The sequence below is a fragment of the Orcinus orca genome, chromosome 2, assembly GCF_937001465.1.
Source record: "Orcinus orca chromosome 2, mOrcOrc1.1, whole genome shotgun sequence".
NCBI lineage: Eukaryota > Metazoa > Chordata > Mammalia > Artiodactyla > Delphinidae > Orcinus > Orcinus orca.
The window spans coordinates 43,774,911-43,802,372 of NC_064560.1; the positions used below are offsets into that span (position 1 = coordinate 43,774,911).

At 43.3% G+C, this 27,462-nt stretch overlaps 2 long non-coding RNA genes across 10 annotated transcripts in view; both read left to right on the forward strand.

Moving 5' to 3' along the window:
* Positions 1–27,462, forward strand: part of LOC125963531 (uncharacterized) — a 1,468,791-nt gene that overhangs the window by 1,069,937 nt on the left and 371,392 nt on the right. The window lies entirely within an intron of this gene.
* Positions 1–27,462, forward strand: part of LOC125963532 (uncharacterized) — a 585,241-nt gene that overhangs the window by 476,778 nt on the left and 81,001 nt on the right. For all 6 annotated transcript variants that reach the window (XR_007475593.1, XR_007475592.1, XR_007475595.1 and 3 more), the window contains exon 2: positions 2,049–2,134. This is a non-coding gene — a long non-coding RNA (uncharacterized LOC125963532). The remainder of the gene's footprint in view (positions 1–2,048; positions 2,135–27,462) is intronic.

The window sequence follows — 27,462 nt, forward strand, 5'->3', positions numbered from 1 at the left end:
CCTTAAACATGGAGAGTTGAGACCCATGGAATGGGTACCATGCAATATGACTTCAAAGGGTCTGCATTTGCTCACCGAACCTCACCAAACCTATCACTGCTGCGTTTATGCTGCTGTACACACGCTTGATTCTCTTACGGAGCCATAAAAATCCATAGGTTTTAAGATTCTTACTAGTCAGGTATATTCTTAGGCGTTTAATATGGGGTGTTGAGTCCACTTGGTTGAGCAAGGAGTAGCTCTTGTCTATTACATACTTGGCTTATGGAACGGTATCTGTGCTAATTTCAATCTCTGGTTTTATGCAGCACCCCAACTCGCCTTTCCCCTTAAGCAAGCATAAGTTGGTTTTCTACATTTGAGACCCTGTTCTGTTTTGTAATTCAGTTCCTGTGTAGCCAAGGTTACATTCCGTGTATTAGTGATATCTTATGATGTTTCTTTTTCTGTGTGACTTATTTCACTTAGAATCATCGTACCTGAATCCAGTCATTATGCTGCTACGGGCCTGATGACATAGATTTCATTGCTGAGTGATATTGCATTGTACGTAAGTACCACAACTTCTTTATCCATTTTTCGCTTTCTGCGATATTGAACTTGTACCGTAAACGAGGTTCTTGTAAACAGAGACGTCCCAAACTTTGGGGTGGCTGTGTCTTTTTGATTTTAATTTCCCTAAGCTATAGGACCATAAGTGGAAGTGCCCTAGGCTCTGTTGCTTTGTTTTTTATATGTTTCAGGAAACACCATACACTTCTTCAGAGTGGCTGTTGGCAATTTACATCCCGCCCATCAGCATAACAAGGCTCCCAGTTCTCCATGGCCTGTCCTGCCTTTCTGGATTTTACACTTTTTTCAGATGACCCTTTTGACCTGGGGGAAGTGAGACTTCATTGTAGTGCAGATTTCCTTTGCAAGCTTGCTTGGTTGGCCAAAAAGGGCGTATGCGTTTTTTCCTGAATATATTCAGGAAAAAACGCATACGCCCTTTTTGGCCAAGTGCATCATTGTCGACGTTCTGCCTCTTTTCCTATGCTTTAAATGCAATTCCAGTCTACCTCCTGGAATCGGTTTCCTGCAATTCTGCCCCGCTTTCAAGTCCTCTTGGCAGCCTTACTTCAATATATTTTTGGACGATAGCTGTCATTTATAACTCTGCAGGTTTGTGAATGACAGTGCCCCTGAGCTCCTTTCTTCAACTCGCTTTCTTGTGAGCTGGCCGCAACACCGCAGGATTGCTTCAGGCCCTAGTGTGGTTCCGGCACGGCACGCTGAGCCTTTGGTTAATTCCTCTTCCTGGTGGGAAATGAGAGTTAAATTTGCCCGTCCAGACAACTCCAACTAGTCTCTCATTTGTTCTCCCTATTCCTGTTCATCTTCCGCAGAAATTGCAAACTGGGCCAAACAGGAGGTTAAAGGCACTGACTCTCCAAGTGGGGAGAGTGTTAGTAAAGCGTCTGGAATGTTGCACCCGAGTACCAGGGGACGAAAACTGAGACACATTTGAACTCGTTTCCCAATCACACGGTGGATCATACTCTGGGTTCCACATGCATGTTTTAGCTGAAGGAAGAATCCCTTAAACCTGGAGAGTTGAGACCCATGGAATGGGTACCATGCAATATGACTTCAAAGGGTCTGCATTTGCTCACCGAACCTCACCAATCCTATCACTGCTGCATTTATGCCACTACACACACACTTGATTCCCTTTCGGAGACATATAAATCCATAGGTTTTAAGATTCTTACTAGTCAGGTATATTCTTAGGCGTTTAATATGGGGTGTTGAGTCCACTTCGTTGAGCAAGGAGTAGCTCTTGTCTATTACATATTTGGCTTATGGAACGGTATCTGTGCTAATTTCAATCTCTGGTTTTATGCAGCACCCCAACTCACCTTACCCCTTAAGCAAGCATAAGTTGGTTTTCTACATTTGAGACCCTGTTCTGTTTTGTAATTCAGTTCCTGTGTAGCCAAGTTTACATTCCGTGTAGTAGTGATATCTTATGATGTTTCTTTTTCTGTGTGACTTATTTCACTTAGAATCATCGTACCTGAATCCACTCATTATGCTTCTACGGGCCTGATGACATAGATTTCATTGCTGAGTGATATTGCATTGTACGTAAGTACCACAAATTCTTTATCCATTTTTCGCTTTCTGTGATATTGAACTTGTACCGTAAATGAGGTTCTTGTAAACAGATCCGTCCCAAACTTTGGGGTGGCTGTGTCTTTTTTATTTTAATTTCCCTAAGCTATAGGAACATAAGTGAAAGTGCCCTAGGCTCTGTTGCTTTGTTTTTTAGTTGTTTCAGGAAACACCACACACTTCTCCAGAGTGGCTGTTGGAAATTTACATCCCGCCCATCAGCATAACAAGGCTCCCAGTTCTCCATGGCCTGTCCTGCCTTTCTGGATTTTACACTTTTTTCAGATGGCCCTTTTGACCAGGGGGCAGTGAGACTTCATTGTAGTGCAGATTTCCTTTGCAAGCTTGCTTGGTTGGCGAAAAAGGGCGTATGCGTTTTTTCCTGAATATATTCAGGAAAAAACGCATACGCCCTTTTTGGCCAAGTGCATCATTGTGGACGTTCTGCCTCTTTTCCTATGCTTTACATGCAATTCCAGTCTACCTCCTGAAATCGGTTTCCTGCAATTCTGCTCCACTTTCAAGTCCTCTTGGCAGCCTTACTTCAATATATTTTTGGACGATAGCTGTCATTTATAACTCTGCAGGTTTGTGAATGACAGTGCCCCTGAGCTCCTTTCTTCAACTCGCTTTTTTGTGAGCTGGCCGCAACCCTGCAGGATTGCCTCAGGCCCTAGTGCGGTTCGGGCATGGCACGCTGAGCCTTTGGTTAATTCCTCTTCCTGGTGGGAAATGAGAGTTAAATTTGCCCATTGAGATACCTCCAGCTAGTCTCTCATTGGTTCTCCCTATTCCTGTTCATTTTCCGCAGAAATTGCAAACTGGGCCAAACAGCAGGTTAAAGGCACAGACTCTCCAAGTGGGGAGAGTGTTAGTAAAGCGTCTGGAATGTTGCACCCGAGTACCAGGGGACGAAAACTGAGACACATTTGAACACGTTTCCCGATCACATGGTGGATCATACTCTGGGTTCCACATGCATGATTTAGCTGAAGGAAGAATCCCTTAAACCTGGAGAGTTGAGACCCATGGAATGGGTACCATGCAATATGACTCCAAAGGGTCTGCATTTGCTCACCGAACCTCACCAATCCTCTCACTGCTGCGCTTATGCCACTGTACACACGCTTGATTCTCTTTCGGAGACATATAAATCCATAGGTTTTAAGATTCTTACTAGTCAGGTATATTCTTAGGCGTTTAATATGGGGTGTTGAGTCCACTTCGTTGAGCAAGGAGTAGCTCTTGTTATTACATATTTGGCTTATGGAACGGTATCTGTGCTAATTTCAATCTCTGGTTTTAAGCAGCACCCCAACTCACCTTTCCCCTTAAGCAAGCATAAGTTGGTTTTCTACATTTGAGACCCTGTTCTGTTTTGTAATTCAGTTCCTGTGTAGCCAAGTTTACATTCCTTGTATTAGTGATATCTAATGATGTTTCTTTTTCTGTGTGACTTATTTCACTTAGAATCATCGTACCTGAATCCACTCATAATCCTGCTACGGGCCTGATGACATAGATTTCATTGCTGAGTGATATTGCATTGTACGTAAGTACCACAACTTCTTTATCCATTTTTCGCTTTCTGTGATATTGAACTTGTACCGTAAACGAGGTTCTTGAAAACAGAGCCGTCCCAAACTTTGGGGTGGCTGTGTCTTTTTGATTGTAATTTCCCTAAACTATAGGACCATAAGTCGAAGTGCCCTAGGCTCTGTTGCTTTGATTTTTAGATGTTTCAGGAAACACCGTACACTTCTCCAGAGTGGCTGTTGGCAATTTACATCCCACCCATCAGCATAACAAGGCTCCCACTTCTCCATAGCCTGTCCTGCCTTTCTGGATTTTACAATTTTTTCAGACGGCCCTTTTGACCAGGGGTCACTGAGACTTCATTTTAGTGCAGATTTCCTTTGCAAGCTTGCTTGGTTGGCCAAAAAGTGCGTATGCGTTTTTCCTGAATATATTCAGGAAAAAACGCATACGCCCTTTTTGGCCAAGTGCATCATTGTGGACGTTCTGCCTCTTTTCCTATGCTTTACATGCAATTCCTGTCTACCTCCTGAAATCGGTTTCCTGCAATTCTGCCCCGCTTTCAAGTCCTCTTGGCAGCCTTACTTCAATATATTTTTGGACGATAGCTGTCATTTATAACTCTGCAGGTTTGTGAATTACAGTGCCCCTGAGCTCCTTTCTTCAACTCGCTTTCTTGTGAGCTGGCCGCAACACCGCAGGATTGCTTCAGGCCCTAGCGTGGTTCCGGCATGGCACGCTGTGCCTTTGGTTAATTCCTCTTCCTGGTGGGAAATGAGAGTTAAATTTGCCCGTCCAGACACCTCCAGCTAGTCTCTCATTGGTTCTCCCTATTCCTGTTCGTTTTCCGCAGAAATTGCAAACTGGGCCAAACAGGAGGTTAAAGGCACTGACTCTCCAAGTGGGGAGAGTGTTAGTAAAGCGTCTGGAATGTTGCACCCGAGTACCAGGGGACGAAAACTGAGACACATTTGAACACATTTCCCGATGACAGGTGGATCATACTCTGGGTTCCACATGCATGTTTTAGCTGAAGGAAGAATCCCTTAAACCTGGAGAGTTGAGACCCATGGAATGGGTACCATGCAATATGACTTCAAAGGGTCTGCATTTTCTCACCGAACCTCACCAATCCTATCACTGCTGCGTTTATGCCGCTGTACACACGCTTGATTCTCTTTCGGAGACATATAAATCGATAGGTTTTAAGATTCTTACTAGTCAGGTATATTCTTAGACGTTTAATATGTGGTGTTGAGTCCACTTCGTTGAGCAAGGAGTAGCTCTTGTCTATTACATATTTGGCTTATGGAATGGTATCTGTGCTAATTTCAATCTCTGGTTTTATGCAGCACCCCAACTCACCTTTCCCCTTAAGCAAGCATAAGTTGTTTTTCCACATTTGAGACCCTGTTCTGTTTTGTAATTCAGTTCCTGTGTAGCCAAGTTTACATTCCGTGTATTAGTGATATCTTATGATGTTTCTTTTTCTGTGTGACTTATTTCCCTTAGAATCATCGTACCTGAATCCTCTCATTATGCTGCCACGGGCCTGATGACATAGATTTCATTGCTGAGTGATATTGCATTTTACGTAAGTACCACAAATTCTTTATCCATTTTTCGCTTTCTGTGATATTGAACTTGTACCGTAAACGAGGTTCTTGTAAACAGCGCTGTCCCAAACTTTGGGGTGGCTGTGTCTTTTTGATTTTAATTTCCCTAAGCTATAGGACCATAAGTGGAAGTGCCGTAGGCTCTGTTGCTTTGCTTTTTGGATGTTTCAGGAAACACCATACACTTCTCCAGAGTGGCTGTTGGCAATTTACATCCCGCCCATCAGCATAACAAGGCTCCCAGTTCTCCATGGCCTGTCCTGCCTTTCTGGATTTTACACTTTTTTCAGATGGCCCTTTTCACCGGGGGGCAGTGAGACTTCATTGTAGTGTAGATTTCCTTTGCAAGCTTGCTTGGTTGGCCAAAAAGGGCGTATGTGTTTTTTCCTGAATATATTCAGGAAAAAACGCATACGCCCTTTTTGGTCAAGTGCATCATTGTGGACGTTCTGCCTCTTTTCCTATGCTTTACATGTAATTGCAGTCTGCCTCCTGAAATCGGTTTCCTGCAATTCTGCCCTGCTTTCAAGTCCTCTTGGCAGCCTTACTTCAATATATTTTTGGACGATAGCTGTCATTTATAACTCTGCAGGTTTGTGAATTACAGTGCCCCTGAGCTCCTTTCTTCAACTCGCTTTCGTGTGAGCTGGCCTCAGCAGCGCAGGATTGCTTCAGGCCCTAGTGTGGTTCTGGCACGGCATGCTGAGCCTTTGGTTAATTCCTCTTCCTGGTGGGAAATGAGAGTTAAATTTGCCCATCCAGACACCTCCAGCTAGTCTCTCATTGGTTCTCCCTATTCCTGTTCATTTTCCACAGAAATTGCAAACTGGGCCAAACAGGAGGTTAAAGGCATTGACTCTCCAAGTGGGGAGAGTGTTAGTAAAGCGTCTGGAATGTTGCACCCAAGTACCAGGGGCCGAAAACTGAGACACATTTGAACACATTTCCCGATCACATCGTGGATCATATTCTGGGTTCCACATGCATGTTTTAGCTGAAGGAAGAATCCCTTAAACCTGGAGAGTTGACACCCATGGAATCGGTACCATGCAATATGACTTCAAAGAGCCTGCATTTGCTAACCGAACCTCACCCATCCTATCACTGCTGCGTTTATGCCACTGTACACATGCTTGATTCACTTTCGGAGACATATAAATCCATAGGTTTTAAGATTCTTACTAGTCAGGTATATTCTTAGGCGTTTAATATTGGGTGTTGAGTCCACTTCGTTGAACAAGGAGTAGCTCTTGTCTATTACATATTTGGCTTATGGAACGGTATCTGTTCTACTTTCCATATCTGGTTTTATGAAGCACTCCAAATCACCTTTCCCCTTAAGCAAGCATAAGTTGGTTTTCTACATTTGAGACCCTGTTCTGTTTTGTAATTCAGTTCCTGTGTAGCCAAGTTTACATTCCGTGTATTAGTGATATCTTATGATGTTTCTTTTTCTGTGGGACTTATTTCACTTAGAATCATCGTACCTGAATCTACTCATTATGCTGCTATGGGCCTGATGACATAGATTTCATTGCTGAGTGATATTGCATTGTACGTAAGTACCACAACTTCTGTATCCATTTTTCGCTTTCTGCGATATTGAACTTGTACCGTAAACGAGATTCTTGTAAACAGAGCCGTCCCAAACTTTGGAGTGGCTGTGTCTTTTTGATTTTAATTTCCCTAATCTATAGGACCATAAGTGGAAGTGCCCTAGGCTCTGTTGCTTTGTTTTTTGGATGATTCAGGAAACACCATACACTTCTCCAGAGTGGCTGTTGGCAATTTACATCCCGCCCATCAGCATAACAATGCTCCTAGTTCTCCATGGCCTGTCCAGCTTTCCTGGATTTTACACTTTTTTCAGATGGCCCTTTTGACCGCAGGGCAGTGAGACTTCATTGTAGTGCACATTTCCTTTGCAAGCTTGCTTGGTTGCCCAAAAGGGCATATGCGTTTCTTCCTGAATATATTCAGGAAAAAACCCATACGCCCTTTTTGGCCAAGTGCATGATTGTCTATGTTCTGAATCTTTTCATATGTTTTCAATGCAATTCCAGTCTACCTCCTGAAATCGGTTTCCTGCAATTCTGCCTTGCTGTCAGTGCCTCTTCATAGTCTTACCTCAATATACTTTTGGAAAATAGTTGGCGTTTATAACTGCAGTTTTTTGAATTGCAGTTGCCCTTAGTTCCATTTTTCAGCTCTTATTTTTGTGATCTTGCCTCATATCCACAGGATATCTTCAGGCCCTATTCTTCTTCTGGGACGCCTTACTGTGCCTTTGGTTAATTCTTCTTCCTATGTGAAATTAGAGTGACATGTGGCCATTGAAACCGCTACAGCTATTTTCTCACTGGTTCCCCCTATTCCCATTCATCCTCCGCACTAACTGCAGACTGTGCGATACCGGAACTTAAAGGCATTGACTCTCCATGTGGGGATGTTGTTAGTAAAGTGGCTGGAATGTTGATCCGGAGCCCCAGGAGAGGAAAATGAGGTGCATTTTAGAAACCTTTCCCGATCATATGGTATACCATCTGCTGGATTTCCCATGCATGGTTTAGCTGTAGGAAGATTCCCTTCAACCTGCAGTGTTGGGACCCTTGGAATGAGTAGCATGAAGTATTGCATTAAACTTTCGGCAGTTGCTCACCAAAGCTCACCAATCCTCTCAGCCCCAAGTGTCCAGCCTTATGTCTTATCCAGCTGTGGGTTTATATGTGGTCATTCCAGGTTGCATCACAGCCTCTGAGCGAATTTTGTAAGAATTTTTCTCTCTTTCATTGTTTCTGCGTTTTGGTTTTAAAATTTATTTCTATAACGGGGTTTAGCTCATTTTCACTGCTGTGTTTGTGCCGCTCTGCACACACTTGATTCCCTTATGGAGATATATCAATACATGGGTTTTAAGATTCTTATTACTCAGATATATTTCTCTGTGGTGTATAGGGTGTGTTGAGGTCAGTTCATTGAGCAAGGTGTAGATCTTGTCTAATACCTATTTGGTTTATTGAACGGTATCTGTGCTAATTTCAAACTCTGGTTTTATGCATCACCCCACCTCTCCTTTCCCCTTAAGCTGACATAAGTGTGTTTTCTAAATGTGAGACACTGTTGTATTTTGTAATTCATTTTTTGTGGAGCCATATTTATCCTCCCTCTATAAGTGATATCTTATGATATGTTTCTTTTTCTGTTTGACTTATTTCAAGTAGTATTATCGGACCTAAATCCACTCTTTATCCTTCTACTAGCCTTATTACATTGATTTCATGGTGAACAGATATTCCATTGTACGTAAGTACCACATTTTCTTTATCCATTGTTCTCTTTCCTGGGATATTTAAGGTGTACTGAAGTTGAGGTTCTTGTAAACAGAGTAGCCCTAAACTGTGGTGTGCTTGTGTCTTTTTGATTTTAATTTCCCTAAGCTATAGGACCATAAGTCGAAGTGCCCTAGGCTCTGTTGCTTGGTTTTTTAGATGTTTCAGGAAACACCATACACTTCTCCAGAGTGGCTGTTGGCAATTAATATCCTGCCCATCAGCATAACAAGGCTCCCAGTTCTCCATGGCCTGTCCTGCCTTTCTGGATTTTACACTTTTATCAGATGACCCGTTTGACCGGGGGGCAGTGAGACTTCATTGTAGTGCAGATTTCCTTTGCAAGCTTGCTTGGTTGGCCAAAAAGTCCGTATGCGTTTTTTCCTGAATATATTCAGGAAAAAACGCATACGCCCTTTTTGGCCCAGTGCATCATTGTGGACGTTCTGCCTCTTTTCCTATGCTTTACATGCAATTCCAGTCTACCTCCTGAAATCCGTTTCCTGCAATTCTGCCCCGCTTTCAAGTCCTCTTGACAGCCTTACTTCAATATATTTTTGGACGATAGCTGTCATTTATAACTCTGCAGGTTTGTGAATTACAGTGCCCCTGAGCTCCTTTCTTCAACTCGCTTTCTTGTGAGCAGGCCGCAACACCGCAGGATTGCTTAAGGCCCTAGTGTGGTTCCGGCATGGCACGCTGTGCCTTTGGTTAATTCCTCTTCCTGGTGGGAAATGAGAGTTAAATTTGCCCGTCCAGACACCTCCAGCTAGTCTCTCATTGGTTCTCCCTATTCCTGTTCGTTTTCCGCAGAAATTGCAAACTGGGCCAAACAGGAGGTTAAAGGCACTGACTCTCCAAGTGGGGAGAGTGTTAGTAAAGCGTCTGGAATGTTGCACCCGAGTACCAGGGGACGAAAACTGAGACACATTTGAACACATTTCCCGATGACAGGTGGATCATACTCTGGGTTCCACATGCATGTTTTAGCTGAAGGAAGAATCCCTTAAACCTGGAGAGTTGAGACCCATGGAATGGGTACCATGCAATATGACTTCAAAGGGTCTGCATTTGCTCACCGAACCTCACCAATCCTATCACTGCTGCGTTTATGCCGCTGTACACACGCTTGATTCTCTTTCGGAGACATATAAATCGATAGGTTTTAAGATTCTTACTAGTCAGGTATATTCTTAGACGTTTAATATGTGGTGTTGAGTCCACTTCGTTGAGCAAGGAGTAGCTCTTGTCTATTACATATTTGGCTTATGGAATGGTATCTGTGCTAATTTCAATCTCTGGTTTTATGCAGCACCCCAACTCACCTTTCCCCTTAAGCAAGCATAAGTTGTTTTTCCACATTTGAGACCCTGTTCTGTTTTGTAATTCAGTTCCTGTGTAGCCAAGTTTACATTCCGTGTATTAGTGATATCTTATGATGTTTCTTTTTCTGTGTGACTTATTTCCCTTAGAATCATCGTACCTGAATCCTCTCATTATGCTGCCACGGGCCTGATGACATAGATTTCATTGCTGAGTGATATTGCATTGTACGTAAGTACCACAAATTCTTTATCCATTTTTCGCTTTCTGTGATATTGAACTTGTACCGTAAACGAGGTTCTTGTAAACAGCGCTGTCCCAAACTTTGGGGTGGCTGTGTCTTTTTGATTTTAATTTCCCTAAGCTATAGGACCATAAGTGGAAGTGCCGTAGGCTCTGTTGCTTTGCTTTTTGGATGTTTCAGGAAACACCATACACTTCTCCAGAGTGGCTGTTGGCAATTTACATCCCGCCCATCAGCATAACAAGGCTCCCAGTTCTCCATGGCCTGTCCTGCCTTTCTGGATTTTACACTTTTTTCAGATGGCCCTTTTCACCGGGGGGCAGTGAGACTTCATTGTAGTGTAGATTTCCTTTGCAAGCTTGCTTGGTTGGCCAAAAAGGGCGTATGTGTTTTTTCCTGAATATATTCAGGAAAAAACGCATACGCCCTTTTTGGTCAAGTGCATCATTGTGGACGTTCTGCCTCTTTTCCTATGCTTTACATGTAATTGCAGTCTGCCTCCTGAAATCGGTTTCCTGCAATTCTGCCCTGCTTTCAAGTCCTCTTGGCAGCCTTACTTCAATATATTTTTGGACGATAGCTGTCATTTATAACTCTGCAGGTTTGTGAATTACAGTGCCCCTGAGCTCCTTTCTTCAACTCGCTTTCGTGTGAGCTGGCCTCAGCAGCGCAGGATTGCTTCAGGCCCTAGTGTGGTTCTGGCACGGCATGCTGAGCCTTTGGTTAATTCCTCTTCCTGGTGGGAAATGAGAGTTAAATTTGCCCATCCAGACACCTCCAGCTAGTCTCTCATTGGTTCTCCCTATTCCTGTTCATTTTCCACAGAAATTGCAAACTGGGCCAAACAGGAGGTTAAAGGCATTGACTCTCCAAGTGGGGAGAGTGTTAGTAAAGCGTCTGGAATGTTGCACCCAAGTACCAGGGGCCGAAAACTGAGACACATTTGAACACATTTCCCGATCACATCGTGGATCATATTCTGGGTTCCACATGCATGTTTTAGCTGAAGGAAGAATCCCTTAAACCTGGAGAGTTGACACCCATGGAATCGGTACCATACAATATGACTTCAAAGAGCCTGCATTTGCTAACCGAACCTCACCCATCCTATCACTGCTGCGTTTATGCCACTGTACACATGCTTGATTCACTTTCGGAGACATATAAATCCATAGGTTTTAAGATTCTTACTAGTCAGGTATATTCTTAGGCGTTTAATATTGGGTGTTGAGTCCACTTCGTTGAACAAGGAGTAGCTCTTGTCTATTACATATTTGGCTTATGGAACGGTATCTGTTCTACTTTCCATATCTGGTTTTATGAAGCACCCCAACTCACCTTTCCCCTTAAGCAAGCATAAGTTGGTTTTCTACATTTGAGACCCTGTTCTGTTTTGTAATTCAGTTCCTGTGTAGCCAAGTTTACATTCCGTGTATTAGTGATATCTTATGATGTTTCTTTTTCTGTGGGACTTATTTCACTTAGAATCATCGTACCTGAATCTACTCATTATGCTGCTATGGGCCTGATGACATAGATTTCATTGCTGAGTGATATTGCATTGTACGTAAGTACCACAACTTCTGTATCCATTTTTCGCTTTCTGCGATATTGAACTTGTACCGTAAACGAGATTCTTGTAAACAGAGCCGTCCCAAACTTTGGAGTGGCTGTGTCTTTTTGATTTTAATTTCCCTAATCTATAGGACCATAAGTGGAAGTGCCCTAGGCTCTGTTGCTTTGTTTTTTGGATGATTCAGGAAACACCATACACTTCTCCAGAGTGGCTGTTGGCAATTTACATCCCGCCCATCAGCATAACAATGCTCCTAGTTCTCCATGGCCTGTCCAGCTTTCCTGGATTTTACACTTTTTTCAGATGGCCCTTTTGACCGCAGGGCAGTGAGACTTCATTGTAGTGCACATTTCCTTTGCAAGCTTGCTTGGTTGCCCAAAAGGGCATATGCGTTTCTTCCTGAATATATTCAGGAAAAAACCCATACGCCCTTTTTGGCCAAGTGCATGATTGTCTATGTTCTGAATCTTTTCATATGTTTTCAATGCAATTCCAGTCTACCTCCTGAAATCGGTTTCCTGCAATTCTGCCTTGCTGTCAGTGCCTCTTCATAGCCTTACCTCAATATACTTTTGGAAAATAGTTGGCGTTTATAACTGCAGTTTTTTGAATTGCAGTTGCCCTTAGTTCCATTTTTCAGCTCTTATTTTTGTGATCTTGCCTCATATCCACAGGATATCTTCAGGCCCTATTCTTCTTCTGGGACGCCTTACTGTGCCTTTGGTTAATTCTTCTTCCTATGTGAAATTAGAGTGACATGTGGCCATTGAAACCGCTACAGCTATTTTCTCACTGGTTCCCCCTATTCCCATTCATCCTCCGCACTAACTGCAGACTGTGCGATACCGGAACTTAAAGGCATTGACTCTCCATGTGGGGATGTTGTTAGTAAAGTGGCTGGAATGTTGATCCGGAGCCCCAGGAGAGGAAAATGAGGTGCATTTTAGAAACCTTTCCCGATCATATGGTATACCATCTGCTGGATTTCCCATGCATGGTTTAGCTGTAGGAAGATTCCCTTCAACCTGCAGTGTTGGGACCCTTGGAATGAGTAGCATGAAGTATTGCATTAAACTTTCGGCAGTTGCTCACCAAAGCTCACCAATCCTCTCAGCCCCAAGTGTCCAGCCTTATGTCTTATCCAGCTGTGGGTTTATATGTGGTCATTCCAGGTTGCATCACAGCCTCTGAGCGAATTTTGTAAGAATTTTTCTCTCTTTCATTGTTTCTGCGTTTTGGTTTTAAAATTTATTTCTATAACGGGGTTTAGCTCATTTTCACTGCTGTGTTTGTGCCGCTCTGCACACACTTGATTCCCTTATGGAGATATATCAATACATGGGTTTTAAGATTCTTATTACTCAGATATATTTCTCTGTGGTGTATAGGGTGTGTTGAGGTCAGTTCATTGAGCAAGGTGTAGATCTTGTCTAATACCTATTTGGTTTATTGAACGGTATCTGTGCTAATTTCAAACTCTGGTTTTATGCATCACCCCACCTCTCCTTTCCCCTTAAGCTGACATAAGTGTGTTTTCTAAATGTGAGACACTGTTGTATTTTGTAATTCATTTTTTGTGGAGCCATATTTATCCTCCCTCTATAAGTGATATCTTATGATATGTTTCTTTTTCTGTTTGACTTATTTCAAGTAGTATTATCGGACCTAAATCCACTCTTTATCCTTCTACTAGCCTTATTACATTGATTTCATGGTGAACAGATATTCCATTGTACGTAAGTACCACATTTTCTTTATCCATTGTTCTCTTTCCTGGGATATTTAAGGTGTACTGAAGTTGAGGTTCTTGTAAACAGAGTAGCCCTAAACTGTGGTGTGCTTGTGTCTTTTTGATTTTAATTTCCCTAAGCTATAGGACCATAAGTCGAAGTGCCCTAGGCTCTGTTGCTTGGTTTTTTAGATGTTTCAGGAAACACCATACACTTCTCCAGAGTGGCTGTTGGCAATTAATATCCTGCCCATCAGCATAACAAGGCTCCCAGTTCTCCATGGCCTGTCCTGCCTTTCTGGATTTTACACTTTTATCAGATGACCCGTTTGACCGGGGGGCAGTGAGACTTCATTGTAGTGCAGATTTCCTTTGCAAGCTTGCTTGGTTGGCCAAAAAGTCCGTATGCGTTTTTTCCTGAATATATTCAGGAAAAAACGCATACGCCCTTTTTGGCCCAGTGCATCATTGTGGACGTTCTGCCTCTTTTCCTATGCTTTACATGCAATTCCAGTCTACCTCCTGAAATCGGTTTCCTGCAATTCTGCCCCGCTTTCAAGTCCTCTTGACAGCCTTACTTCAATATATTTTTGGACGATAGCTGTCATTTATAACTCTGCAGGTTTGTGAATTACAGTGCCCCTGAGCTCCTTTCTTCAACTCGCTTTCTTGTGAGCAGGCCGCAACACCGCAGGATTGCTTAAGGCCCTAGTGTGGTTCCGGCATGGCACGCTGAGCCTTTGGTTAATTCCTCTTCCTGGTGGGAAATGAGAGTTAAATTTGCCCGTCGAGACACCTCCAGCTAGTCTCTCAGTGGTTCTCCCTATTCCTGTTCATTTTCCGCAGAAATTTCAAACTGGACCAAACAGGAGGTTAAAGGCACTGACTCTACAAGTGGGGAGAGTGTTAGTAAAGCGTCTGGAATGTTGCACCCAAGTACCAGGGGACGAAAACTGAGACACATTTCCCGATCACACGGTGGATCATACTCTGAGTTCCACATGCATGTTTTAGCTGAAGGAAGAATCCTTAAACCTGGAGAGTTGAGACCCGTGGAATGGGTACCATGCAATATGACTTCAAAGGGTCTGCATTTGCTCACCGAAACTCACCCATCGTATCACTGCTGCGTTTATGCCACTGTACACAAGCTTGATTCTCTTTTGGAGACATATCAATCCATAGGTTTTAAGATTCTTACTAGTCAGGTATATTCTTAGGCGTTTAATATGGGGTGTTGAGTCCACTTCGTTGAGCAAGGAGTGGCTCTTGTCTATTACATATTTGGCTTATGGAACGGTATCTGTGCTACTTTCAATCTCTGGTTTTATGCAGCATCCCAATTCACCGTTCCCCTTAAGCAAGCATAAGTTGGTTTTCTACATTTGAGACCCTGTTGTGTTTTGTAATTCAGTTCCTGTGTAGCCAAGTTTACATTCCGTGTATTAGTGATATCTTATGATGTTTCTTTTTCTGTGTGACTTATTTCCCTTAGAATCATCGTACCTGAATCCACTCATTATGCTGCGACGGGCCTGATAACATAGATTTCATTGCTGAGTGATATTGCATTGTACGTAAGTACCACAACTTCTTTATCCATTTTTCACTTTGTGTGATATTGAACTTGTACCGTAAAAGAGGTTCTTGTAAACAGAGCCGTCCCAAACTTTGGGGTAGCTGTGTCTTTTTGATTTTAATTTCCCTAAGCTATAGGACCATATGTGGAAGTGCCCTAGGCTCTGTTGCTTTGTTTTTTAGATGTTTCAGGAAACACCATACACTTCTCCAGAGTGGCTGTTGGCAATTTACATCCCACACATCAGCATAACAAGGCTCCCAGTTCTCCATGGCCTGCCCTGCTTTTCTCGATTTTACACTCTTTTCAGATGGCCCTTTTGACCGGGGGGCACTGAGACTTCATTGTAGTGCAGATTTCCTTTGCAAGCTTGCTTGGTTGGCCAAAAAGTGCGTATGCGTTTTTCCTGAATATATTCAGGAAAAAACGCATACGCCCTTTTTGGCCAAGTGCATCATTGTGGACGTTCTGCCTCTTTTCCTATGCTTTACATGCAATTCCAGTCTACCTCCTGAAATCGGTTTCCTGCAATTCTGCCCCGCTTTCAAGTCCTCTTGGCAGCCTTACTTCAATATATTTTTGCACGATAGCTGTCATTTATAACACTGCAGGTTTGTGAATGACAGTGCCCCTGAGCTCCTTTCTTCAACTTGCTTTCTTGTGAGCTGGCCGCAAAACCGCAGTATTGCTTCAGGCCCTAGTGTGGTTCCGGCACGGCACGTTGAGCCTTTGCTTAATTCCTCTTCCTGGTGGGAAATGAGAGATAAATTTGCCCGTCCAGACACCTCCAGCTAGTCTCTCATTGGTTCTCCCTATTCCTGTTCATTTTCCGCAGAAATTTCAAACTGGGCCAAACAGGAGGTTAAAGGCACTGACTCTCCAAGTGGGGAGAATGTTAGTAAAGCGTCTGGAATGTTGCACCCGAGTACCAGGGGACGAAAACTGAGACACATTTGAACACGTTTCCCGATCACACGGTGGATCATACTCTGGGTTCCACATGCATGTTTTAGCTGAAGGAAGAATCCCTTAAAGCTGGAGAGTTGAGACCCATGGAATGGGTACCATGCAATATGACTTCAAACGGTCTGCATTTGCTCAACGAACCTCACCCATCCTATCACTGCTGCGTTTATGCCGCTGTACACACGCTTGATTCACTTTCGGAGACATATAAATCCATAGGTTTTAAGATTCTTACTAGTCAGGTACATTCTTAGGCGTTTAATATGGGGTGTTGAGTCCACTTCGTTGAGCAAGGAGTAGCTCTTGTCTATTACATATTTGGCTTATGGAACGGTATCTGTGCTAATTTCAATCTCTGGTTTTATGTAGCACCCCAACCCACCTTTCCCCTTAAGCAAGCATTAGTTCATTTTCTACATTTGAGACCATGTTCTGTTTTGTAATTCAGTTCCTGTGTAGCCAAGTTTACATTCCGTGTAGTAGGGATATCTTATGATGTTTCTTTTTCTGTGTGACTTATTTCACTTAGAATCATCGTACCTGAATCCACTCATTTTGCTGCTACGGGCCTGATGACATGATTTCATTGCTGAGTGATATTGCATTGTACGTAAGTACCACAACTTCTTTATCCATTTTTTGCTCTCTGCGATATTGAACTTGTACTGTAAACAAGGTTCTTGTAAACAGAGCCGTCCCAAACTTTGGGGTGGCTGTGTCTTTTTGATTTTAATTTCCCTAAGCTATAGGACCATAAGTGGAAGTGCCCTAGGCTCCGTTGCTTTGTTTTTTGGATGTTTCAGGAAACACCGTACACTTCTCCAGAGTGGCTGTTGGCAATTTACATCCCGCCCATCAGCATAACAAGGCTCCCAGTTCTCCATGGCCTGTCCTGCCTTTCTGGATTTTACACTTTTTTCAGATGACCCTTTTGACCTGGGGGCAGTGAGACTTCATTGTAGAGCAGATTTCCTTTGCAAGCTTGCTTGGATGGCCAAAAAGGGCGTATGCGTTTTTTCCTGAATATATTCAGGAAAAAACGCTTATGTACATTTTGGCCAAGTGCATCATTGCGGACGTTCTGCCTCTTTACTATGCTTTAAATGCAATTCCAGTCTACCTCCTGAAATCGGTTTCCTGCAATTCTGCCCCGCTTTCAAGTCCTCTTGGCAGCCTTACTTCTATATAGTTTTGGACGATAGCTGTCATTTATAACTCTGCAGGTTTGTGTATGACAGTGCCCCTGAGCTCCTTTCTTCAACTCGCTTTCTTTTGAGCTGGCCGCAACACCGCAGGATCGCTTCAGGCCCTAGTGTGGTTCCGGCACGGCACGCTGAGCCTTTGGTTAATTCCTCTTCCTGGTGGGAAATGAGAGTTAAATTTGCCTGTCCAGACACCTCCAGCTAGTCTCTCATTGGTTCTCCCTATTCCTGTTCATTTTCCGCAGAAATTGCAAACTGGGCCAAACAGGAGTTTAAAGGAACTGACTCTCCAAGTGGGGAATGTGTTAGTAAAGCGTCTGGAATGTTGCACCCGAGTACCAGGGGAGGAAAACTGAGACACATTTGAACACGTTTCCCGATCACACGGTGGATCATACTCTGGGTTCCACATGCATGTTTTAGCTGAAGGAAGGATCCCTTAAACCTGGAGAGTTGAGACCCATGGAATGGGTACCATGCAATATGACTTCAAAGGGTCTGGATTTGCTCACCGAACCTCACCAATCCTATCACTGCTGCGTTAAGCCGGCTGTACACACGCTTGATTCTCTTTCCGAGACATATAAAGCCATAGGTTTTCAGATTCTTACTAGTCAGGTATATTCTTAGGCGTTTAATATGGGGTGTTGAGTTCACTTCGTTGAGCAAGGAGTAGCTGTAGTCTATTACATATTTGGCTTATGGAACGGTATCTGTGCTAATTTCAATCTCTGGTTTTATGCAGCACCCCAACTCACCTTTCCTCTTAAGCAAGCATAAGTTGGTTTTCTACATTTGAGACCCTGTTCTGTTTTGTAATTCAGTTCCTGTGTAGCCAAGTTTACATTCCATGTAGTAGTGATATGTTATGATGTTTCTTTTTCTGTGTGACTTATTTCACTTAGAATCATCGTACCTGAGTCCACTCATTATGCTGCTACGGGTCTGATGACATAGATTTCATTGCTGAGTGATATTGCATTGTACATAAGTACCACAACTTCTTTATCCATTTTTCGCTTTCTGTGATATTGAAATTGTACCGAAAATGAGGTTCTTGTAAACAGAGCCGTCCCAAATTTATGTGTGGCTGTGTCTTTTTGATTTTAATTTCCCTAAGCTATAGGACCATAAGTGGAAGTGCCCTAGGCTCTGTTGCTTTGTTTTTTGGATGTTTCAGGAAACACCATACAGTTTTCCAGAGTGGCTGTTGGCAATTTACATCCCGCCCATCAGCATAACAAGGCTCCCAGTTCTTCATGGCCTGTCCTGCCTTTCTGGATTTTACACTTTTTTCAGATGGCCCTTTTGACCGGGGGGTAGTGAGACTTCATTGTAGTGCAGATTTCCTTTGCAAGCTTGCTTGGTTGGCCAAAAAGGGCGTATGCGTTTTTTCCTGAATATATTCAGGAAAAAACGCATACGCCCTTTTAGGCCAAGTGCATCATTGTGGACGTTCTGCCTCTTTTCCTATGCTTTACATGCAATTCCAGTCTACCTCCTGAAATCGGTTTCCTCAATTCTGCCCTGCTTTCAAGTCCTCTTGGCAGCCTTACTTCAATATATTTTTGGACGATAGCTTTCATTGATAACTCTGCAGGTTTGTGAATGACAGTGCCCCTGAGCTCCTTTCTTCAACTCGCTTTCTTGTGATCTGCCCGCAGCACCGCAGGATTGCTTCAGGCCCTAGTGTGGTTCCAGCATGGCACGCTGAGCCTTTGGTTAATTCCTCTTCCTGGTGGGAAGTGAGAGTTAAATTTGCCCGTCCAGACACCTCCAGCTAGTCCCTCATGGGTTCTCCCTATTCCTGTTCATTTTCCGCAGAATTTGCAAACTGGGCCAAACAGGAGGTTAAAGGCACTGACTCTCCAAGTGGGGAGAGTGTTAGTAAAGCTTCTGGAATGTTGCACCCGAGTACCAGGGGACGAAAACTGAGACACATTTGAACACGTTTCCCGATCACACGGTGGATCATACTCTGGGTTCCACATGCACGTTTTAGCTGAAGGAAGAATCCCTTAAACCTGGAGAGTTGAGACCCATGGAATGGGTACCATGCAATATGACTTCAAAGGGTCTGCATTTGCTCACCGAACCTCACCAATCCTATCACTGCTGCGTTTATGCCGTTGTACACACACTTGATTCTCTTCCGGAGACATATAAATCCATAGGTTTTAAGATTCTTACTAGTCAGGTATAGTCTTAGGCATTTAATATGGGGTGTTGAGTCCACTTCGTTGAGCAAGGAGTAGCTCTTGTCTATTACATATTTGGCTTATGGAACGGTATCTGTGCTAATTTCAATCTCTGGTTTTATGCAGCACCCCAACTCACCTTTCCCCTTAAGCACGCATAAGTTGGTGTTCTACATTTGAGACCCTGTACTGTTTTGTAATTCAGTTCCTGTGTAGCCAAGTTTACATTCTGTGTAGTAGTGATATCTTATGATGTTTCTTTCTCTTTGTGACTTATTTCACTTAGAATCATCGTACCTGAATCCACTCATTATGCTGCTACGGGCCTGATGACGTAGATTTAATTGCTGAGTGATATTGCATTGTACGTAAGTACCACAACTTCTTTATCCATTTTTCGCTTTCTGTGATATTGAACTTGTACCATAAAGGAGGTTTTTGTAAACAGAGCTGTCCCAAACTTTGGGGTGGCTGTGTCTTTTTGATTTCAATTTCCCTAAGTTGTAAGACCATAAGTGGAATTGGCCTAGGCTCTGTTGCTTTGTTTCTTAGATGTTTCAGGAAACACCATACACTTCTCCAGAGTGGCTGTTGGCAATTTACATCCCGCCCATCAACATAACAATGCTCTCAGTTCTCTCTGGCCTGTCCTGCCTTTCTGGGTTTTACACTTTTTTCAGATGGCCCTTTTGACCGGGGGGCAGTGAGACTTCATTGTAGTGCAGATTTCCTTTGCAAGCTTGCTTGGTTGGCCAAAAAGGGCGTATGAGTTTTTTCCTGAATATATTCAGGAAAAACGCATACGTCCTTTTTGGCCAAGTGCATCATTGTGGATGTTCTGCCTCTTTTCCTATGCTTTACATGCAATTCCAGTCTACCTCCTGAAATCGGTTTCCTGCAATTCTGCCCCGCTTTCAAGTCCTCTTGGCAGCCTTACTTCAATATATGTTTGGACGATAGCTGTCATTTATAACTCTGCAGGTTTGTGAATTACAGTGCCCCTGAGCTCCTTTCTTCAACTCGCTTTCTTGTGAGCTGGCTGCAACACCGCAGGATTGCTTCAGGCCCTAGTGTGGTTCTGGCATGGCACGCTGAGCCTTTGGTTAATTCCTCTTCCTGGTGGGAAATGAGAGTTAAATTTGCCCGTCCAGACACCTCCAGCTAGTCTCTCATTGGTTCTCCCTATTCCTGTTCATTTTATGCAGAAATTGCAAACTGGGCCAAACAGGAGGTGAAAGGCACTGACTCTCCAAGTGGGGAGAGTGTTAGTAAATCATCTGGAATGCTGCGCCCGAGTACCAGGGGAGGAAAACTGAGACACATTTGAACACGTTTCCCGATCACACGGTGGATCATACTCTGGGTTCCACATGCATGTTTTAGCTGAAGGAAGAATCCCTTAAACCTGGAGAGTTGAGACCCATGGAAAGGGTACCATGCGATATGACTTCAAAGAGTCTGCATTTGCTAACCGATCCTCACCTATCCTATCACTGCTGCTTTATGCCGCTGTACACACGCTTGATTCTCTTTCGGAGACATATAAATCCATAGGTTTTAAGATTCTTACTAGTCAGGTATATTCATAGGCGTTTAATATGGGGTGTTGAGTCCACTTCGTTGAGCAAGGAATAGCTCTTGTCTATTACATATTTGGCTTATGGAACGGTATCTGTGCTAATTTCAATCTCTGGTTTTATGCAGCACCCCAACTCACCTTTCCCCTTAAGCAAGCATAAGTTGGTTTTCTACATTTGAGACCCTGTTCTGTTTTGTAATTCAGTTCCTGTGTAGCCAAGTTTACATTCTGTGTAGTATTGATATCTTATGATGTTTCTTTTTCTGTGTGACTTATTTCACTTAGAATCATCGTACCTGAATCCACTCACTATGCTGCTATGGGCCTGATGATGTAGATTTCATTGCTGAGTGATATTGCATTGTTCGTAATTACCACAACTTGTTTATCAATTTTTCACTTTCTGTGATATTGAACTTGTACCGTAAACGAGGTTCTTGTAAACAGAGCCGTCCCAAAATTTGGGGTGTCTTTGTCTTTTTGATTTTAATTTTCGTAAGCTATAGGGCCATAAATGGAAGTGCCCTAGGCTCTGTTGCTTTGTTTTTTAGATGTTTCAGGAAACACCATACACTTCTCCAGAGTGGCTGTTGGCAGTTTACATCCCACCCATCAGCATAACAAGGCTCCCAGTTCTCCATGACCTGTCCTGCCTTTCTGGATTTTACACTTTATTCAGATGGCCCTTTTGACCGGGCGGGCAGTGAGACTTCATTGTAGTGCAGATTTCCTTTGCAAGCTTGCTTGGTTGGCCAAAAAGGGCGTATGTGTTTTTTCCTGAATATATTCAGGAAAAAACGCATACACCCTTTTTGGGCATGTGCATCATTGTGGACGTTCTGCCTCTTTTCCTATGCTTTACATGCATTTCCAGTCTACCTCCTGAAATCGGTTTCCTGCAATTCTGCCCCGCTTTCAAGTCCTCTTGGCAGACTTTCTTCAATATATTTTTGGACGATAGCTGTCATTTATAACTCTGCAGGTTTGTGAATTACAGTGCCCCTGAGCTCCTTTCTTCAACTCGCTTTCTTGTGAGCTGGCCGCAACACTGCAGGATTGCTTCAGGCCTTAGTGTGGTTCCGGCATGGCATGCTGAGCCTTTGGTTAATTCCTCTTCCTGGTGGGAAATGAGAGATAAATTTGCCCGTCCAGACACCTCCAGCTAGTCTCTCATTGGTTCTCCCTCTTCCTGTTCATTTTCTGCAGAAATTGCAAACTGGGCCAAACAGGAGGTTAAAGGCACTGACTCTCCAAGTGGGGAGAGTGTTAGTAAAGCGTCTGGAATGTTGAACCCGAGTACCAGGGGACGAAAACTGAGGCACATTTGAACACGTTTCCAGATCACACGGTGGATCATACTCTGGGTTCCACATGCATGTTTTAGCTGAAGGAAGAATCCCTTAAACCTGGAGACTTGGCACCCTTGGAATGGGTACTATGCAATATGACTTCAAAGGGTCTGCATTTGCTCACCAAACCTCACCAATCCTATCACTGCTGCGTTTATGCCGCTGTACACACGCTTGATTCTCTTTCGGAGACATATAAACCATAGGTTTTAAGATTCTTACTAGTTAGGTATATTCTTAGGCATTTAATATGGGGTGTTGAGTCCACTTCGGTGAGCTAGGAGTAGCTGTTGTCTATTATATATTTGGCTTATGGAACGGTATCTGTGCTAATTTCAATCTCTGGTTTTATGGAGCACCCCAACTCACCTTTCCCCTTAAGCAAGCATAAGTTGGTTTTCTACATTTGAGGCCCTTTTCTGTTTTGTAATTCAGTTCCTGTGTAGCCAAGTTTACATTCCGTGTATTAGTGATATCTTATGATGTTCCTTTTTCTCTGTGACTTTATTCACTTAGAATCATCGTACCTGAATCCACTCATTATTCTGCTACGGTCCTGATGACATAGACTTCATTGCTGAGTGATATTGCATTGTACGTAAGTACCACAACTTCTTTATCCATTTTTCGCTTTCTGTGATATTGAACTTGTACCATAAACAAGGTTCTTGTAAACAGAGCCGTCCCAAACTTCAGGGTGGCTTTGTCTTTTTTACTTTAATTTCCCTAAGCTATAGAACCATAAGTGGAAGTGCCCTAGGCTCTGTTGCTTTGTTTTTTAGATGTTTCAGGAAACACCATACACTTCTCCAGAGTGGTGTTGGCAATTTACATCCCGCCCATCAGCATAACAAGGCTCCCAGTTCTCCATGGCCTGTCCTGCCTTTCTGGATTTTACACTTTTTTCAAATGGCCCTTTTGACCGGGGTTCAGTGAGACTTCATTTTAGTGCAGATTTCTTTGCAAGCTTGCTTGATTGGCCAAAAAGGGCGTATGTGTTTTTTCCTGAATATATTCAGGAAAAAATGCATACGTGCATTTTGGCCAAGTGCATCATTGTGGACCTTCTACCTCTTTTCCTATGCTTTAAATGCAATTCCAGTCTACCTCCTGAAATCGGTTTCCTGCAATTCTGCCCCGCTTTCAAGTCCTCTTGGCAGCCTTACTTCAATATATTTTTGGACGATAGCTGTCATTTGTAACTCTGCTGGTTTGTGAATTACAGTGCCCCTGAGATCCATTCTTCAACTCGCTTTCTTGTGAGCTGGTCGCAACACGGCAGGATTGCTTCAGGCCGTAGTGTGGTTCCGGCATGGCACGCTGAGCCTTTGGTTAATTCCTCTTCCTTGTGGAAAATGAGAGTTAAATTTGCCCGTCCAGACACCTCCAGCTAGTCTCTCATTGGTTCTCCCTATTCCTGTTCATTTTCCGCAGAAATTGCAAACTGGGACAAACAGGAGTTTAAAGGCACTGACTCTCCAAGTGGGGAGAGTGTTAGTAAAGCGTCTGGAATGCTGCACGCAAGTACCAGGGGACGAAAACTGAGACACATTTGAACACGTTTCCCGATCACATGGTGGATCATACTCTGGGTTCCACATGCATGTTTTAGCTGAAGGAAGAATCCATTAAACCTGGAGAGTTGAGACCCATGGAATGGGTACCATGCTATATGACTCCACAGGGTCTGCATTTGCTCACCGAACCTCACCAATCCTATCACTGCTGCACTTATGCCGCTGTACACAGTCTTGATTCTGTTTCGGTGACATATAAATCCATAGGTTTTAAGATTCTTACTAGTCAGGTATATTCTTAGGCGTTTAATATGGGGTGTTGTGTCCTCTTCATTGAGCAAGGAGTAGCTCTTGTCTATTACATATTTGGCTTATGGAACGGTATCTGTGCTAATTTCAATCTCTGGTTTTATGGAGCACCCCAACTCACCTTTCCCCTTAAGCAAGCATAAGTTGGTTTTCTACATTTGAGGTCCTGTTCTGTTTTGTAATTCAGTTCCTGTGTAGCCAAGTTTACATTCCGTGTAGTAGTGATATCTTATGATGTTTCTTTTTCTCTGTGACTTATTTCACTTATCATCATCGTACCTGAATCACTCATTATGCTGCTACGGGCCTGATGACATAGATTTCATTGCTGAGTGATATGGCATTGTACGTAAGTACCACAGCTTCTTTATCCATTTCTCGCTTTCTGTGATATTGAACTTGTACCGTAAACGAGGTTCTTGTAAACAGAGCCATTCCAATATTTAGGGTGGCTGTGTCTTTTTGATTTTAATTTCCCTAAGCTATAGGACCATAAGTGGAAGTGCCCTAGGCTCTGTTGCTTTGTTTCTTAGATGTTTCAGGAAACACCATTCACTTCTCCAGAGTGGCTGTTGGCAATTTACATCCCGCTCATCAGCATAACAAGGCTCCCAGTTCTCCATGGCCTGTCCTGCCTTTCTGGATTTTACACTTTTTTCAGATGGCCCTTTTGACCGGGGGGCAGTGAGACTTCATTGTAGTGCAGATTTCCTTTGCAAGCTTGCTTGGTTGGCCAAAAAGGGCTTATGCATTTTTTCCTGAATATATTCAGGAAAAAACGTATACGCCATTTTTGGCCAAGTGCATCATTGTGGACGTTCTGCCTCTTTTCCTATGCTTTACATGCAATTCCAGTCTACCTCCTGAAGTCGGTTTCCTGCAATTCTGCCCCGCTTTCAAGTCCTCTTGGCAGCCTTACTTCAATATATTTTTGGACGATAGCTGTCATTTATAACTCTGCAGGATTGTGAATTACAGTGCCCCTGAGCTCCTTTCTTCAACTCGATTTTTTGTGAGCTGACCGCAACACCGCAGGATTGCTTCAGGCCCTAGTGTGGTTCCAGCACGGCACGCTGAGCCTTTTGTTAATTCCTCTACCTGGTGGGAAATGAGAGTTAAATTTGCCCATCCAGACACCTCCGGCTAGTCTCTCACTGGTTCTCCCTATTCCTGTTCATCTTCTGCAGAATTTGCAAACTGGGCCAAACAGGAGGTTAAAGGCACTGACTCTCCAAGTGGGGAGAGTGTTAGTAAAGTGTATGGAATGTTGCACCCGAGTACCAGGGGACAAAAACTGAGACACATTTGAACACGTTTCTCGATCACACGGTGGATCATACTCTGGGTTCCACATGCATGTTTTAGCTGAAGGAAGAATCCCTTAAACCTGGAGAGTTGAGACCCATGGAATGGGTACCATGCAATATGACTTCAAAGGGTCTGCATTTGCTCACCGAACCTCACCAATCCTATCACTGCTGCGTTTATGCCGCTGTACACACGCTTGATTCTCTTTCGGAGACATATAAATCCATAGGTTTTAAGATTCTTACTAGTCAGGTATATTCTTAGGCGTTTAATATGAGGTGTTGTGTCCACTTCGTTGAGCAAGGAGTAGCTCTTGTCTATTACATATTTGGCTTAGGAACGGTATGTGTGCTAATTTTAATCTCTGGTTTTATGCAGCACCCCAACTCACCTTTCCCCTTAAGCAAGCATAAGTTGGTTTTCTACATTTGAGACCCTGTTCTGTTTTGTAATTCAGTTCCTGTGTAGCCAAGTTTACATTCCGTGTAGTTGTGATATCTTATGATGTTTATTTTTCTGTGTGACTAATTTCACTTAGAATCATCGTACCTCAATCCACTCATTATGCTGCTACGTGCCTGATGACATAGATTTCATTGCTGAGTGATATTGCATTGTACGTAAGTACCACAAGTTCTTTATACATTTTTCGCTTTCTGTGATATTGAACTTGTCCCGTAAACGAGGTTCTTGTAAACAGAGCCGTCCCAAACTTTGGGGTGGCTGTGTCTTTTTGATTTAAATTTCAGTAAGCTGTAAGACCATAAGTAGAAGTGCCCTAGGCTCTGTTGCTTTGTTTCTTAGATGTTTCCGGAAACACCATACACTTCTCCAGAGTGGCTGTTGGCAATTTACATTCCGCCCATCAGCATAACAAGGCTCCCAGTTCTCCATGGCTTGTCCTGCCTTTCTGTATTTTACACTTTTTTCTGATGGCCCTTTTGACCTGGGGGCAGTGAGACTTCATTGTAGTGCAGATTTCCTTTGCAAGCTTGCTTGGTTGCGCAAAGAGTGCGTATGCGTTTTTTCCTGAATATATTCAGGAAAAAATGCATACGCACTTTTTGGCCAAGTGCATCATTGTGGACGTTCTGCCTCTTTTCCTATGCTTAACATGCAATTCCAGTCTACCTCCTGAAATCGGTTTCCTGCAATTCTGCCCCGCTTTCAAGTCCTCTTGGCAGCCTTACTTCAATATATTTTTGGACGATAGCTGTCATTTATAACTCTGCAGGTTTGTGAATGACAGTGCCCCTGAGCTCCTTTCTTCAACTCGCTTTCTTGTGAGCTGGCCGCAACACCGCAGGATTGCTTCAGGCCCTAGTGTGGTTCCGGCATGGCACGCTGAGCCTTTGGTTAATTCCTCTTCCTGGTGGGAAATGAGAGTTAAATTTGCCCGTCCAGACACCTCCAGGTAGTCTCTCATGGGTTCTCCCTATTCCTGTTCATTTTCTGCAGAAATTGCAAGCTGGGCCAAACAGGAGGTTAAAGGCACTGACTCTCCAAGTGGGGAGAGTGTTAGTAAAGCGTCTGGAATGTTGCACCCGAGTACCAGGGGACAAAAACTGAGACACATTTGAACACGTTTCCTGATCACACGGTGGATCATACACTGGGTTCCACATGCATGTTTTAGCTGAAGGAAGAATCCCTTAAACTTGGAGAGTTGAGACCCATGGAATGGGTACCATGCAATATGACTTCAAAGGGTCTGCATTTGCTCACCGAACCTCACCAATCCTATCACTGCTGCGTTTATGCCGTTGTACACACACTTGATTCTCTTCCGGAGACATATAAATCCATAGGTTTTAAGATTCTTACTAGTCAGGTATAGTCTTAGGCATTTAATATGGGGTGTTGAGTCCACTTCGTTGAGCAAGGAGTAGCTCTTGTCTATTACATATTTGGCTTATGGAACGGTATCTGTGCTAATTTCAATCTC